General features: G+C 36.5%; 1 pseudogene across 1 annotated transcript in view; it reads left to right on the top strand.

Annotated features, from left to right (window-relative positions):
* LOC101584254 overlaps positions 1-15,128 on the top strand; it is an 83,493-nt pseudogene that overhangs the window by 1,137 nt on the left and 67,228 nt on the right. The window lies entirely within an intron of this gene.

The following is a 15,128-nucleotide window of genomic DNA, read 5'->3' as shown; positions in this document are numbered from 1 at the left end:
TCTCTCTCTCTCTCTCTCTCTCTCGCTTTCTCTCTGTGTGTGAGTGTGTGTGTATCTCCCTCTCTGTGTCTCTCTATCTTGCACAAATATGCACACACCAATGTGTGTATGTGAGAGAGGCAATTGAATTGAGTTTCTGTGGGCTCTTTAAGGAGATTTTGTAGTCTGTAGGCCTCATAGTCAGAGGGTTTGCTTGCCTCACTTGCCAGGGATGATAGCCAACCCAGCAGATATTGTCTTCAAGGCCACAAGTTCTGATTGGCAGCAGATCTAAAAGAAAAAAAAGCCTCTACACTTAACTCTCCTTCAGCCACACTGAATGTTTTCCAAGTGCTGCATAATATTTTGACTCTGAGTCTCTGTCTGCCCTCTTCCCTGTGCCTGGAGTACTACTCATTCTTCTAACAGTCTATGGCTCCCACAAACCTTTTAGTTTCTCTCCTTTAACACTGACAAAGTTGACTGGCAATCACTTGTCAGTGAGCCTTGTGAGTGAAGGAAAAGATCTTCACTGCCCATGTAGCCAAGAACCTATCAGAAGGCTTGATACAGAGAAATTGCTCCAAAATTCAGTGCTCGTTGGATAGAAAACAAGTGAGTCAGTGAGTAAGATTAAAGTGTGGGACAGACACATTGAGAGTCAAAGATTACTTCACTTGTTCATTCAGCAACAACTTCCTAGCACTTGCAAGGACATCTGTTACAGTATGAGGAATGGGGTAGGGAAGACTGGTACAAATATCCCTCTCATGGAAAAAAATAAGCCAATAAGAAATAATTATTCAATAATTAGCTCGATCAAAATTATAAGCAAAATTCTCCTTTGCAATCCCAGAATCTGCTGTATGGTTTTCTTAGAGTATAACAATAAGTGAATTTGATCAAGTAATGTATTGCTCTCATCAGTTCGGGTCAGAGCAGCACCTACCAGTGAATTCCCAGCAGCATAGCCCAGTTGTATGCCACATCTCTTCTCTAATTGGACAACAAATAAAACTCCAAGGTCATGCACTCCCTTTGCCCTCCTTACTCTGCTCCAACTCCTTTTAGGTACTAAATTTCTCCCACTCTTACTTTTGTCTTTACCCGTATCCCCAAACCTGACCGCTCAATCAACACTTTGTAGATGAAAACAAACACAGTTGCCCCTCTATAACCTGCTCCCACTCAATGGCTACTCAGAGATATATGTGGACTAGGCCCTGTGGCCTGAATAATGAATAGGGGTCAGGCTTTAAGGGTCATAGGCAAGAGCTTTTCAAAGAGAGGGGAAAATTGTGCCAAATCCCTGCAATAAGACAAGGCACGTAGTAATCTAGAAACTGATGGAGAAACAAGAGCATGATAGTAGGGGAAGAGTGATAAAAGATGAAGCTAAAAACATGAGAAACAGAGAGCCACCAGAGGATTTAAAACAAAATAGCAATAGGATTTATGCAAGTGGTTTTTAAAATTTCATAGCATCTGCCATTTCTCACCACAGAGCCAGTGTTGAGTAAAATGTATAATCTCTTGGGCAGTCTGGTTTCTCAGAAGAAAGCTACAGATTAGATAAAGATCTAAGGTCTCATCAAAGGGAAGACTTATCCCAAGGAATGCAGTCTAAACCAGAGTCTTCAAAAGCTGTAAACTATTGCCCAAGCTTTATCACCACTCCCTTGCTGGCCCCGGGGCATTGGCTCTTCCTGAGAATCATTTCTAAACTTTCTCAGTCTCTATACCCAGAGGAATCATTATCCAGGAGTGAAGGCACACACTGTACCAGAGATCCATACACACACTGAAGGAAACACAACTTTAACTGTGCCTTACTGTCTGGGTGTCAGGCACCTACACCTTCATGGGAACGTTCTTCCTTCCCATGGTAAAGGGCAACTACAATCTCTGTTTAAGAGTTTCAGTTCAGCATTACATCACTGACAGCATAATAACCTCCTGGTTGTCTTTGCTATTACTCAAACATCTGTTTTCCTCCTTCTTCCCCTGCCTCATTCTGAGGTCAGAAACCTTCTTTTGTACATGATCCTCTTCCTTAAAAAAATTAATTATCTTATTTATTCTTCAGGAGCCAGAAAGAATTCCAGGGTCTAGCCCTCATCCTTCTGGGATCTGTGTGAACTGTTAAGGCCTCTCAACATCACAAAGCTGTTGGAAGCAATAAAAATTCTCCTCTCCCTCTACGGACAAGAAAGCAAGCCAGAGCTAGATAGACATGGACAGCTTGCCACAGAGTGCCTCGGGTTGAGCACACAAAGAACCAACCTTCTTCTCCAAAGGAGCTGGTGATTTGTCATAAGAAGTGCCAGCGGCTTCTCTGAGACCTCTTCCTCAGAATAACACAGTCCACCTGTTTACCAGTAAAAAGTAATTTTCAAGGAGAGAGAGAGAGAGAGAGAGAGAGAGAGAGAGAGAGAGAGAGAGTCAATTTTAGTTCTCCTAAAATACTGTAAAATGATTATATTTTTATTGAGTGATTTTTGAAGTCAGTACACAACCTCAAGTCTTTCTAGGTCTGATGAAAGCTAGTGTTTTTCAGTGGTACTGGAAGAAAATCAAGAAAGAGGAACTGTGGTAGCAATGGAAGTATTTGTGACTTTATTGTTCTAAAGTCTCTCTCTCTCTCTCTCTCTTTCTCTCTCCCCCAACTCTGCTGAGGAGATCAATAGTGCTAGAAGGATAAATATATAATTCCAGCACCCAAACATAAAGCACCATATTTACTTCTTTCTCACATAAAATAATTGTTTCCAATGCTAATGAAGAGGATTAATTGCAAAGCTTTTTCCTACAAAGAGCAGAAAGAACCACTTACCTTCCAGCATGGAATGTGAGATAGCACAGGACATATTTCTTTTCAAAACATATTAAACCTGTATTTTCCTCTTTCATGAGAGCATTTCTTTATGACCTTCTATATACTCACACATTCTCATAGTTCTCTGTGAAACACATCAGGAAAAAAAGAAGTTATCAAGATTGTATTTTAAAGACACAAAGGGAACAAATCTTAATGTCTAACTATTCTAATGATTGTAATGAGTGATGAAATATATAAAATTGTGATAGTCTGTTTTGTAACTGAGGCAGACAAGTACAAAATATATTTTCTGTACAATATATTTGAATCAGATTTAATCTGAAGGTGTTTTGGGAGTTCATTTCAAATTCCTTAGAATCCCAAGGCAATGTTGCATGAAATAGATATTGCTGTATTTTTATTTATAACATAAAGTATTATATAGTATGAGTACTATGCTGCAGTAGTCAAGCCTAGTATATTCTGATGATTACAGTGTTCATGCTTGTGTATGTGTAATAGCAAGTTTGTATATTTAAGTGCCTTTGAATATGTATGTGCCTGTACAGCAGCCCCATGTGTTTTTGAGTATGCAAACTTTTGTAATATGAATAAATATCTGTGTGTCAAAAAAAAATAAAGACACAAAGGGAGAATATGTTAACTCTGAAATACTTGGATTTTTCATTTTTTTCCATGTTCCTTCCACATTTTCACTAAGAGAACCAACATATTTCTTTGAGCATCTTTTTATGCCAATGACACTGAAGCACTTCTTTTGACAAATCACTTTCATGTGCCAGCTCCTTGCCTGTGATGATAACACTGGGTTCCAGGATCAAGTCTCACTTTGAACTGTCCTTGAAGGTGAATCTTCTTTACATATCACATTCAGAGGTACAACTAGTTTTGCTGGAAACCTAACAACTAGAGGAGTAGATTGCAACTTACTTATTCAGTGCAATGAAAGGAGGCATTGCTGATAAAAATAAATAAGTTAGGCCTTTGCTTGCATGGGGGTAGAGAACCCAAGAAAAGAAGCAAATGATGATCTGCAGCAACCTGGAACTAACAGTTGCCACTACTTTCCAGATACCTTCCATGTCCTTACAACCTTAAACCTGCTATCTCATTGGATTTTTAGAGCAATCCTGCTGAGGAAGTCCTGCTGAGGAAGTCTGCAAGGCCTGGTAGGTATAACTAAATTATTAGAGCAAAAAAGGATATGAGACTGATCATCCACTGCCTTCTGTCCTCCCTTGTAGCCCACTGAATCACCTTGGAGCCCTTAGCACTCCACAAAACACAGTTTTTAGGGGGTTATATAGGGCAATTTGACTTCTCCCAGTTCACTCTTCTCCTTATGTTGGCCCTCTTGAGTCTGCTCAGCTCTTCCTTCCTTTAATATATAGAGTTGAAAATCATCTAAAGCTAACCACTTCACAAGGTATATTTCTACAATGGAAGGCTATTCATCTTTAAAAGAATGAAATATAATTTGCCACAACATATAAGAACCTAAAGTAATTATGTTCAGTGAAATAAGATATGCATAGAGAGAAAAATACTGTATAATCTCATCTATATGTAGTTGTAAAACATCAAACTCATAGAAGCAGCAAGTAGAATGGTAAATACTAGAGGGTAGGAGCAGGAGTGGATAGGGTAAGGCCAAACATTGGTCAGTGAGTACAAAGACATAGTTAGGAGGCATAAGTTCTTATGTCCTATCACATAGCACTTATATCTATAGCTAAATATGTGCTTTCTACTTCAAAATAGTTACAAAGAGGGGATTTTCAATATTTTGATTACAAACAAATGATAAATGATTGAGAGGATAAACTTATTTACCGTGATTTGATCACAAATACACACACACACACACACACACAAGATTGTCACAACTGGAGATATGCTATGATACTACTGAGCAGAGGTCAGAAACATAAACACTGTAAAGATAGAACCTACAGCAAAGAATTATTTGGTCCAAAATGTTAATAGTGCAAAAGATGACAAAAACTTGTTAATCCTAAAAGATCAACTCAGATACCACAAGTTCCAAAGAGAGTTAATCATATGGACAACTTTCCATAGATTTGATTATTTTGTCTTGGTACTGTACTCACATAGAGAATATTCACAGATTTGACATAGGTGTATTCAGCATGTCCTTATGGGCCAGATTCTGGTGGGCCTTCAAGTATTGACAATCCAAGTGACACCAAAAGAATTACTTATGTATGATATTATGTAACAAATTTGTATTGTTATATGTGTGATATTTTTGGGTTTAGCCTTCAAGCTGAGGAAGTGCTGAAAAATGCATGGCCACATCTATAGTATATTGAGTTAGTATCATTTCAACACCAAAACCCAACATATTTCATTTGGCAGTCCTAAACTTAACCATTTTTTGCACCCCAGACTTCAACTAATTTTGTAAGTGACTTTAAAAAGAAATCTGTAAAGGACCTTTTCATATTTGATGCCAGTCCAAAGATTGTAGGTACTTGAATTCATCAAAATAACCCAATATCACCCAATACTCCATAATAGTAGTAAGTTATCAGTACAACTGGCAATTGTCAGAAGTTGTTGACTTGAGTCTTTTATGGTTCATCATATTAACACCGCTTTACTTTTTTTTTGTTTGTTTGTTTGTTTTTGTTTGTTTGTTTGTTTTTCCAAAGTTTTATTGACAAACAGATAGCAATGAGACAGTTTCAAATCATATCGGAAGTACAGTTTCAACAAATAATACACTGCATATATTCTTCTTAGTGGTTAATTGCTGTACAAGATGCGGACTTGTGATCCCATTTACAAACACCATTAGAACAAATCATTCTATTCATTAAGAGAATGCAACTATATATCTATCCCAACCTCTTTGAATACACAGATACAAAATGGACATTTCTCTTCAGATCGTATAAATCTTTTGCCTTTTACGCTTTACTTTTTATACCTTGTGTTTAAACTTTTCTGCTGGATGGTTAAGATCAAGTTAAAGCAAGACCTATATAACTAAAAATGTAACTTTTGCTATCTGACAAGATATACCTCGAATACCTATCAGTCGAATACCCTCAGGATTTATGCTGGAACCATGTACAGCACTTTGTGGCTCGTTTGTCAGTGTCAGCCATCTGGATGAACCACTGGCATCAAGTATGAAAAAGTCCTTTAAAGACTTCTCCAAATACAGCTTCTCTAACCGTAATGGAACACCCATCTCTGACAAAACAAAACAAAAAAGATGGATATAAATACAGGACCGTTTTATTGTGAAAAAAACATGCATATACAAGATAGGATACATATACAGCTACTTTCTCTTAGTTCAATGAGAAGAAAGGTTTGTACTAATATTGTTTAGACAAGACATCATGTCTGCATCTTGTCCTCTGAATAACTACTATGAAGACAATAATATGCATGGTATTAATTACTGTAACTGTCCTAGTAACCTGTTTTAAAACTATTTCATTGCTATTTTATCTTTTTTCTCATTAAAATGAATAAAAAACAAAAAACATTAAAAAGGAATCTATAAAACTTTAACTCCAGCTTTTTAGATGAAGTAGACTATTTCTTCTCTTTCTTCTTTTTGCTTTCTAAAAAAACATTTTTATTATTTTCTGCTTTTGTATTTAGTTGACATTTTTCATTTCTTCTTAAGATTTAGGAAATCTATGGTTTTCGTTCCCTTTACTTCTTTGTTCTATGGTGACTACTTCATGTGTTTTTGAGTTTTCTTGGTTTTTCTTTGTTTCATTTTGCTTTAATTGCAAAAGGGAGAAATTCAAGGCTGAAGAAGAGCAATGCATTTTATTAAAACCCAGACTGTTAGCATGGTTTGTGTCAAAGCTGCCTCACTAATATCGAGCCTCTTTGAAAGGCAGTTACATAAATTGGTCCCCCAGAAATGAAAAATTTCACACCTATCACCATCCTTTTGCCCGGAACTATGCTATATTGGTTTACAATTAACAGGGATTCTTGCCCACTTAGGTGGTACTCTAAGTGTTATTGCAAAATAAGGAATTTTGTCCTGTTGAGATTTATTTCATTTATTTTACTGCTGCCATGGGAGATTAAAAATTAAATCATAATTCTAAATATTTTCATAAAGGCTAGGTAGGCATGTTTGATTTCTTTATTGCTTCTCTGAATGTCAGAGGCTAGAGTGTTCACAGAGAACTGACAACGAGGAATGATTGTATTTATGAAACAAATGTCATTAAATTTACCTTTGAATAAGATGCAGTCTGGAATTCACCTGGAAAGTTATGTGCAAATTAATTCCTATGGTAATAGTACTTTTCCACTGTTATGTTCTACTTTAAAAACCATGACAAGAAAATGTGCCCAAAACAACTAATGAGTCCCATCACCAAGTTTCTTCTAAACTGGGCACAGATACAAACAAACCTCTGGACCTCAGAACACTCCAGAGTAACTCTGGCTTGCTCGGAGAAGTGATAGTACACAGTGAGGCCCTACTAAGACTATTTTTTTAAAGCCCAAATATCAGGTTACAGTATTTGTCCCCCTCAGAGGGAAAGTAAAAGTCAGCCATGACAGAACCAGGACCAAGGACAGAGCCAAAGAATTCAGCAACACTGGTCACATGCATTGACGATGGAAATCTCAACAGGACATGATTAACATAGAGCATGAAGCCTCAAAGTAGAAGTGAATTTTGGGGATTCTGTGTACTCATCTTTAGAGAAGGAATTCTCTGCACCTTTAATATTCTAATGCACACTGTGACTATTGATAAACTCATCTGACCACTAATTAAAGTATATTTACTTCTCACAGAATACTATAATTTCATGAATCATGATTTGGGAAGTGATGTCTAGAAGTCAGGAAGGAATCTGGTAACATTCTTATAATATCCTTGTGAACAGTATAGAATAATGAGAAGTGCAATGGATACATTCTTGTAGGGCTGCTAAACAAAATACAAAATATTACATGAGGCAAGTTACACTAAAAAAATTGTTCATTGTTTATTTGCAATTCAAAATTTAAATTTAGGCATGTAGTTATTTGTTTTTGCTAAATCCAGAAGCCCTACATTCTTGGTATAATGTTTGAGTCTCCTAACAAATATGTCTTTTATCTGTCTTCACAAGATATATTTACCAGTGAGCTTTCCTTCTACTGTCACGAACCTCCAAGAAGAATATTAGAATCCACATGATAAATGTGGTCAGCCACTAATTCCTATATCTTTTAGTCTGGGGGCTTAAGTCATTCCTTTTATCCTGTGGCAGAAAGGAAAATGTTAACTGTACTCCAAAACACTTCAAATTTCACACTGAACTTTAGAATTACTAAAGAGACAGTACCGTCTCTTGGTTATATCATTTGCTCCCATATGAATCAGCAGATATAAGAAGAGGTCAGTGAGTTTCACATATCTTGACAGAATCTGTTCTATGACTGTACACTTAAGAAAGAAAGCACCTTCCATCAGTTCTGCATTGCCTTCTGTCCTCATCCACTCGTTTATTGAGTAGATAGTCCTGATCACCCAGCAAGCACTATGTATTATGCTAAGTGTTGAATATACAGCAGCTGAACAAGACAAGCAGGATCCCTGCCTGTGCTAAGGTTACATTCTAGTAGAAAAAGAAAAATCAAATAAACTAGGTCATTTCAGTTACTTAGTTAAGCTAGATAAGTCAGATAACTTGCTACAAAAGAAACTAGAAGAGTACAATACAGAGAGTGAATGGACTGGGGAGAATGGTGGCTACAGTAAGATGACTAAAGTAGGCCTCTTTGAGGAAATGACATATAAGCTGTGGCATAAAGAACGAGGACTTTAAAATGTGAAAATTCAAGGAAAAAGTAATCCACACAGAATACCAAAGACAATGCATTTTCCTAGAGTTAGTAACAGAACTGACGGTGAAATGACTTTCTAAAAGTGGAAGCCCAGGAGTGTGTGGGAGAGCTTCTGGCTACCCTGCGCCTGCGGAACCTGTGCAGTCCAAGCCCAGGTGCAGCATGGGTGAAAAAAAAAGTGGAAGCCCAACTTCATGCTCCATTCTTGCTAGCATACTCTTTATATTGACCAGCAGCTAAGAGGCTGAAGTAAAGGAAATTGTGATAAAAATATGTGGTGAAAGAACAAACAGGCAAATGCCACTTGACCTCTATTATATTTTAATATATAAAAAACACAGAGGTGGTAGGTGAACAATATTTTTCACCATATAGCCTTTATTTTCGAGGAAGTTCTTCTCTGTAAACACTACCTATTGTGAACTTTCAGATTCCTTTTTTTCTGGTTTATTCATTGGGCAAAATAGACAGCAGCATTGGGGTGGGGGTGGCTAGCCACAAAGACCAAATGACTTGGCTCTTTGGAGTGAAAATAAATTACACTCAAGCAATTTGGAGACCTTTCCCTCTCTGGAATGAATAACAATAATAGGAACAGCAGCTAATCCTTGAGTTGCTTTCATGCTCATCTATGGTTTGACTTTTTATACTTATTTTAAAATGAGTCTCATATTCTCTACTTTTTGAGATAACAGAATGATCAACTGTTTTCTCAGTTTTGTGTGGTTTACTATAAAGTTACTAAACTGAAAAGGTGGCCAACTGAAAACTTGAGTGTCAAATACCACAAGTAAGAGAGGCACACTGACTTACATATGTTGTCAGTGTGATATTCGTAGTGAATTTAGGCCAGATACCGAAAGATAAACTAAGATTCAGTGTTTTATCTATGTATAAGAAATGCATACAGTTACATTAGCTTTCAGATAAGAAGGGTGTTATTACTGCTCAAAAAAAGTGCTTTTAGGAAGTTTCAAGTAGAAAGGACAGATCAGGAGCTTTTAAAGTCCCTGGCTGGGTATTTTCCAAAAACCTTTTTGGAACTGCAGCAACTTTGTAGATTTACCATTGTCTGACCTTCAAGCTTATGTTCCCAGGAGGCTCACTTTGTCAGCAAACCCAGAATAAATTCAACTTTCCCAGAAGAATCTCACCTTTCACTTAGCAATGTGTTAAAATCATTGTATGTGCCAGACTTTGTGTTATAGGCACTAATATGTAATGGTGAGCAATACAGATATTAACAAGTCTCTTCTGATGAGCCCATTTCATCTTCAATAAGGTTAAGACCTAAGTTTGCCTGATTTCACAGGTCTGTGAGGTTGTGCAATCCTCTGATGCCTGAGTCTGAGCGTTCATGCCGTTCGACTGCAAAATTTTTTAAATTCACCTCCCCAGGAATTTCTGAGACTTTCTAAAGGATACATACGCATCTTTTACATCCATCCTAGTTTTCTGGCACAGCAGATACTCCAAAAATTATTGATATGTACATGAATGAATTTTGATAATCCCTTACTGTTTGATTTACAAAGCTCTTTCATAGTTCTTCCATCTTAATTATTTCCTATATGCTCTATGGAATACATGGTATCATGGGAGATAACTGAGAGTAAGACTCTCTTCCTATCCTTATGTGAATAAAATCTCATTTGCAGAAGCATAAATGTACAATTTGATACTTAGCTAAGAATCTAAAAAAGATAACGAAAATAGAAGCATTCAATAGGGCATGTAGTAGATAGTTAATAACCCTATCCGGGAATAGGAGATCCTCACATAGCAAAGGAAAAGCTAGTGTGAGTTGAACATAGTGCTTAGGAGCCCAAATATAAAACCTTCCTGGAGGAAGAATTCTGGGGAAAATATTTGGATAGGCCAGATGGGGCCAGATAAGGTGTTAGGCCTTGGGGGCCAGGCTCAGAAATTTATATTTCAAAAATAAGTTATTTCAGCAGAGAGAAATTAAATTACTTGAACAGTTCCAATCCTACATTACACTATACTAGATTCCTAAATCAGTCTTGCCCTCCTTTCTTTCTCACTAAATCTATGCAATTCAGCAAGTACTAAATGCGTACCTAATATATGCTTAGGCCTGTGTTAGGTGCTATGGATATAGAAAGAAGCTCAGTGCTTCAGAAGCAATCTGATCAATAATTGCACTGTTCGAGAATACTCACTATGTACCAAATTTCTTGCTAAATATTTTCAATGAATTTAATCCTCTCACCCATTCTAAAAGGTAAGTAGGATTATATTCATTTTGTGAATGAAAAACTAAGATTCAAAGATTAAATTAGTCTAAAAATTTATTAAAGGACTTATCCTAGGTCATCAAGCCTGCAAGTAGCCAGTGGGACCAGAATTAATACTAAGGTCTGCCTGCTACTCTTGCTTTTAACTACTACTCTATTATTTATGGCTTACATGCATAAAACAGGAAATAACATGGGCTAGTATTGGTTGGCACTTCTCATTTCTCATTTCTCTTTGTGAGTTTGTGTGCTTTGTAGGACTAGAGGCAGGTTCATCAGGAGAATGAGATGTGATGCAGACCGTGACCCTGGGATGAAGTTTCTGAGGCCTAAAAGTGGATCACGCTTGAGATGGAGTCACAAAACTTCAATCCTTTCATGCTTTGATTCCTTTGTCCCTCTGCAGTTACTGACCCAGAAACACTCTCTAACAGCCTTCCAGCTCTACTTTTTAACCTTAATCTACACTGAGGTAAAACAGCTATGTCGACTTTCAATGATTCAACTGGAGCCGAGACTAGAGCACATAATACCTACAAGGGATAAGGAGAGAGCATGTCTCTCATCTACATACCTGGCTCTTGATAGGTGATACAGCAAACAAGGTCATATTCACTCTCAAGTCTGGGGCAATTGATGTTGTTAAGTGGCCCCTTAATTTTTAAAAAATTCAATAAAATTAATAAAAATAAATAAATAAAAATTCACACATTCCAGCTCTAAAAAATTAAATATGTTTATTTATAAATTAAATATGCATGCTACAACTATACTCATATATTTCATTATGATAAAAACATGCATAGAAATATAACTTTCAGAGCCAGGGAGATGGCTCAGTGGAATAAGTGCTTCCCTGGCAAGTGCAAAGGCCTGAGTTCAATCCCCAGTTCCACAAAAAAAAGAAAGAAAGAAAGAAAGAAAGAAAGAAAGAAAGAAAGAAAGAAAGATAACTTTCAAAGGATGAAAAAGTAAAATTAGCACTATTTAAAGCAAGTTTTATAAATGGTAAATGGTACAAAAATAGTTTTGTTCTCTCGTTAATTATTCAGCAAATTTTATTGAGAGAAATGTGGCTTAATATTGGCCTTTAATTTTTAAAATTTTATGATGCAGCATTTTGAAGGACTTGATCTAAATTAGGTTATTTTAATGCTAGGTTTTAATGGCTATCTCTATTGGAAAAGAGATACAAAAGGTACAAAAACCCAAATGGAAGTACATCATTGTACTTATTATATTAACATGAATGCACTTGCAAATTTCATCCTCCGACTATTGAAAAGTATTTGTTATAATTTGTTGAGTTAATGTCCTTATTTCCCTATGGCATTCATCTATTCTTATAAACTAATTTAGAGGACATGCTAACATTTTGAACAAATGAGTTCAAAATTTACTAAAATTCTCCATTAGAAATATTTCTTTCCAATATTCAAAATTGTTCAGATGCCAGAGCTCTCTTTTAGGTGAGAAAGCAAGAAAACTATATAAAAGATAGAGACATTTTTAGTATCCATTGTCTCTGTTTGTAAGACAGAGTTCTCACTATGTACCCCAAGCTGGCCTTGAACTCATGGTCTTCCTGTCTGGTGTGCACCACCATACCTGGCTCTTCATTTCAAAAATATATTTTTAAGCAGCTACTTTTCATTCATTGCTAAAATTCACCTTGAAGACATACATATATATATATAATCTCCTGGATATGATTCTATTGCTAACTAGTTAGGCAAGAAAATATCAGCAAATTGGGGATATTTGTCATTGTTTAAGAGGAGTGTAACTCACCTATGTGTTCAACAATTTTTAAAACATTTTCCTCAAGACAGCACAATGAGCTCACTAGTACAAAAGGGTTCCATGGTCATTCTCCATCTCTTGGCAAACTATTCAAAAGATTCTATTATTTGAGATGATGTCTACCATAACCTTCTCCCCTGCACAGATAAACCACAGTGTGTTGCAATGCACTGAAAGCAAAAAATAAGTGAGGTCTTTGCTGAAAACCACTTTGAATAATGAAACATCCACTCTTTTTCAAAGAGATGGAAGACATACATGACAGCTCTAATACAAACATCCAAATCAATGGGCAGTGGCCAAAGACTAAGCAGTAATAAGGCTGAAGTCCATTCTTTTTTTAAATTAATATGGATCATCTTTTATACTATCTGGGGGTTTGTCCATCTCCCACTTTGGAGAATCCTGGCCTAAGTTGAATAACCATCGATTAGATGCAAGCTGTGGGCTTTGAAGCCAAATGAGTAGATGGATGGCAAGCAGTGCACTGACATAAGAGAGTTGAGAAGCTTCTTCACTGCCCTCACCCAAAGAAGAGCAGCCCAAATCTGCTTAGAACTGGTTTAAAGAAGACCAAAGAGGATCATTGGCCAAACTTAATAGTATCATGTGCTAAAACAGTATTTTAATTCTATACTGTAAGATGTACTTGGGAAATATTTCTCAGAAAAATGATAAGTGTAGATATTTTATATAAAATGACACATCTGAAGCAGAATTATTAATGACTATTAATATTTTAACATACTATACAGACTCAAAGCAGTCTCTCACTTATGAACTTCTTTAACCATAACAAAAAGCTTATTATAAGGTAAATAGTTTTAGCCCCACTTTATACCTGAGGATACTGAGGCTTAGAGGTAAAATTTAACTAGTCCAAGGCCACACACCTATGAAATAGCAGAGCCAGGTGGAAGATCCAAATGTTGCTGCTCTTCCTTCTGGCCCCAGCTTTACATGGCACACAGCGATGCCAACCTGGGACCAGCAGCTCAGCTCAAGTACAAATCTAATCAATTCTATTCGAGGTACTCCTCTGCTCTCCCTGAGTTCTTTGCCTTCAAATCCTCAACCAAGGAATATGTCTTGGCTTCATGACTTTTCACACACTACTAAAACCCATGAAAAGTTACATTCCATTGTCTGCATTCCTCAGTCCCCAAAAGGCCAGGAGAAATTCTGGAAGTGTTCTTAGTGTACCAACACCACTTGTAGCATGGTTTGTCTTCATCAACAGTGTATATTGGAAAGGAAAAAAAAACAGTGTATATTGGGCTGGTGAGATAGCTCAGTGGCCTAAAGCGCCTGCTTAGGCAAGCTTAGGCAAGCATGTAAGGACTGCAGCTAGATCTCCAGCACCACATGCTGAGCCAGCCCCACCCCTAGGGTGGGCTGAGCCAGCCACCAAAAAAATGTACATTCAAGTTTATTCCTCCTGCTAGAATACACAGAGTATAAAGTAGATTATAGTTCATTCATTGGCAATATGCAGTGGTTCTTCTAGGATGCCACCTGAAAGCCCCTATATTTGACAGTCAATGTACAGAGTAGGAACTACTGTACAACCTTATCATCTGAGACACATGTGGATAGAATAAAGGAGAAAACATTAAAACTCCTTTGGCTTTGGCACTTTGAAACTTAATGTAGCATCCTTCATAGAACTAATTTGCTCTTCAAGGCAGATTATTAATAGAAAAGAGAAATGAAATATTCCTAAGGGAATAATTTCAGTACAAACGAAGGTCAGTCACTCTTTCCTTTAAAAAGTATTAATATGTTAGTATGGCACAAGCAGAACTGTACACATCTAGTAAGTTTAACAAATGTATAGATATAGATATAGATGTAAATATAAATATAGATATATCAGGAAAGCCAGAGTAATCTTAATGTTAAAGGAAGCTACAGAACATCATAAAAATATGGGTTAACCATACACTATGAACCTTAATAAATTAACAAGTTTTATCTTTGTGCATACACATTTGTGAGTGTGTGTATGTATGTGTGTTACTTGGGATTTAACTCAGGGGTATTTCAGGTTCTTAACCTTTAAAGTGGAAAAAATAAGAATTCCTAGCCCCATTGGATTATCAGGAATAAAACATGAACCAATATATGCAAGATCCTTAGCACATTGCCTGATAATTAGTACATGATCAATAAATGTTAGGTTTTTTAAAAAAATGATTGACCATTGACTATCAATATTATCATCATTATTTTTGTATAATCAAGAGGCCTGAAGATTCATTTCTTCTGTAGTAAATTAAGACAAGCCCACACTGTCATTATGAAATGTTATTTAGCCTGGAGAAGACTTGAGGAATATAGACCAGTAGTCAATGAAAGGATTTGACAAGAAAACGTTGAGTAGTTATTCTCACATAAAT

The sequence above is a fragment of the Octodon degus genome, unplaced genomic scaffold, assembly GCF_000260255.1.
Source record: "Octodon degus isolate 3935 unplaced genomic scaffold, OctDeg1.0 scaffold00251, whole genome shotgun sequence".
In the NCBI taxonomy this organism is placed as follows: domain Eukaryota; kingdom Metazoa; phylum Chordata; class Mammalia; order Rodentia; family Octodontidae; genus Octodon; species Octodon degus.
The sequence above is the reverse complement of the archived record's forward strand: the minus strand, read 5'-3'. Positions and strand labels throughout refer to the sequence as shown.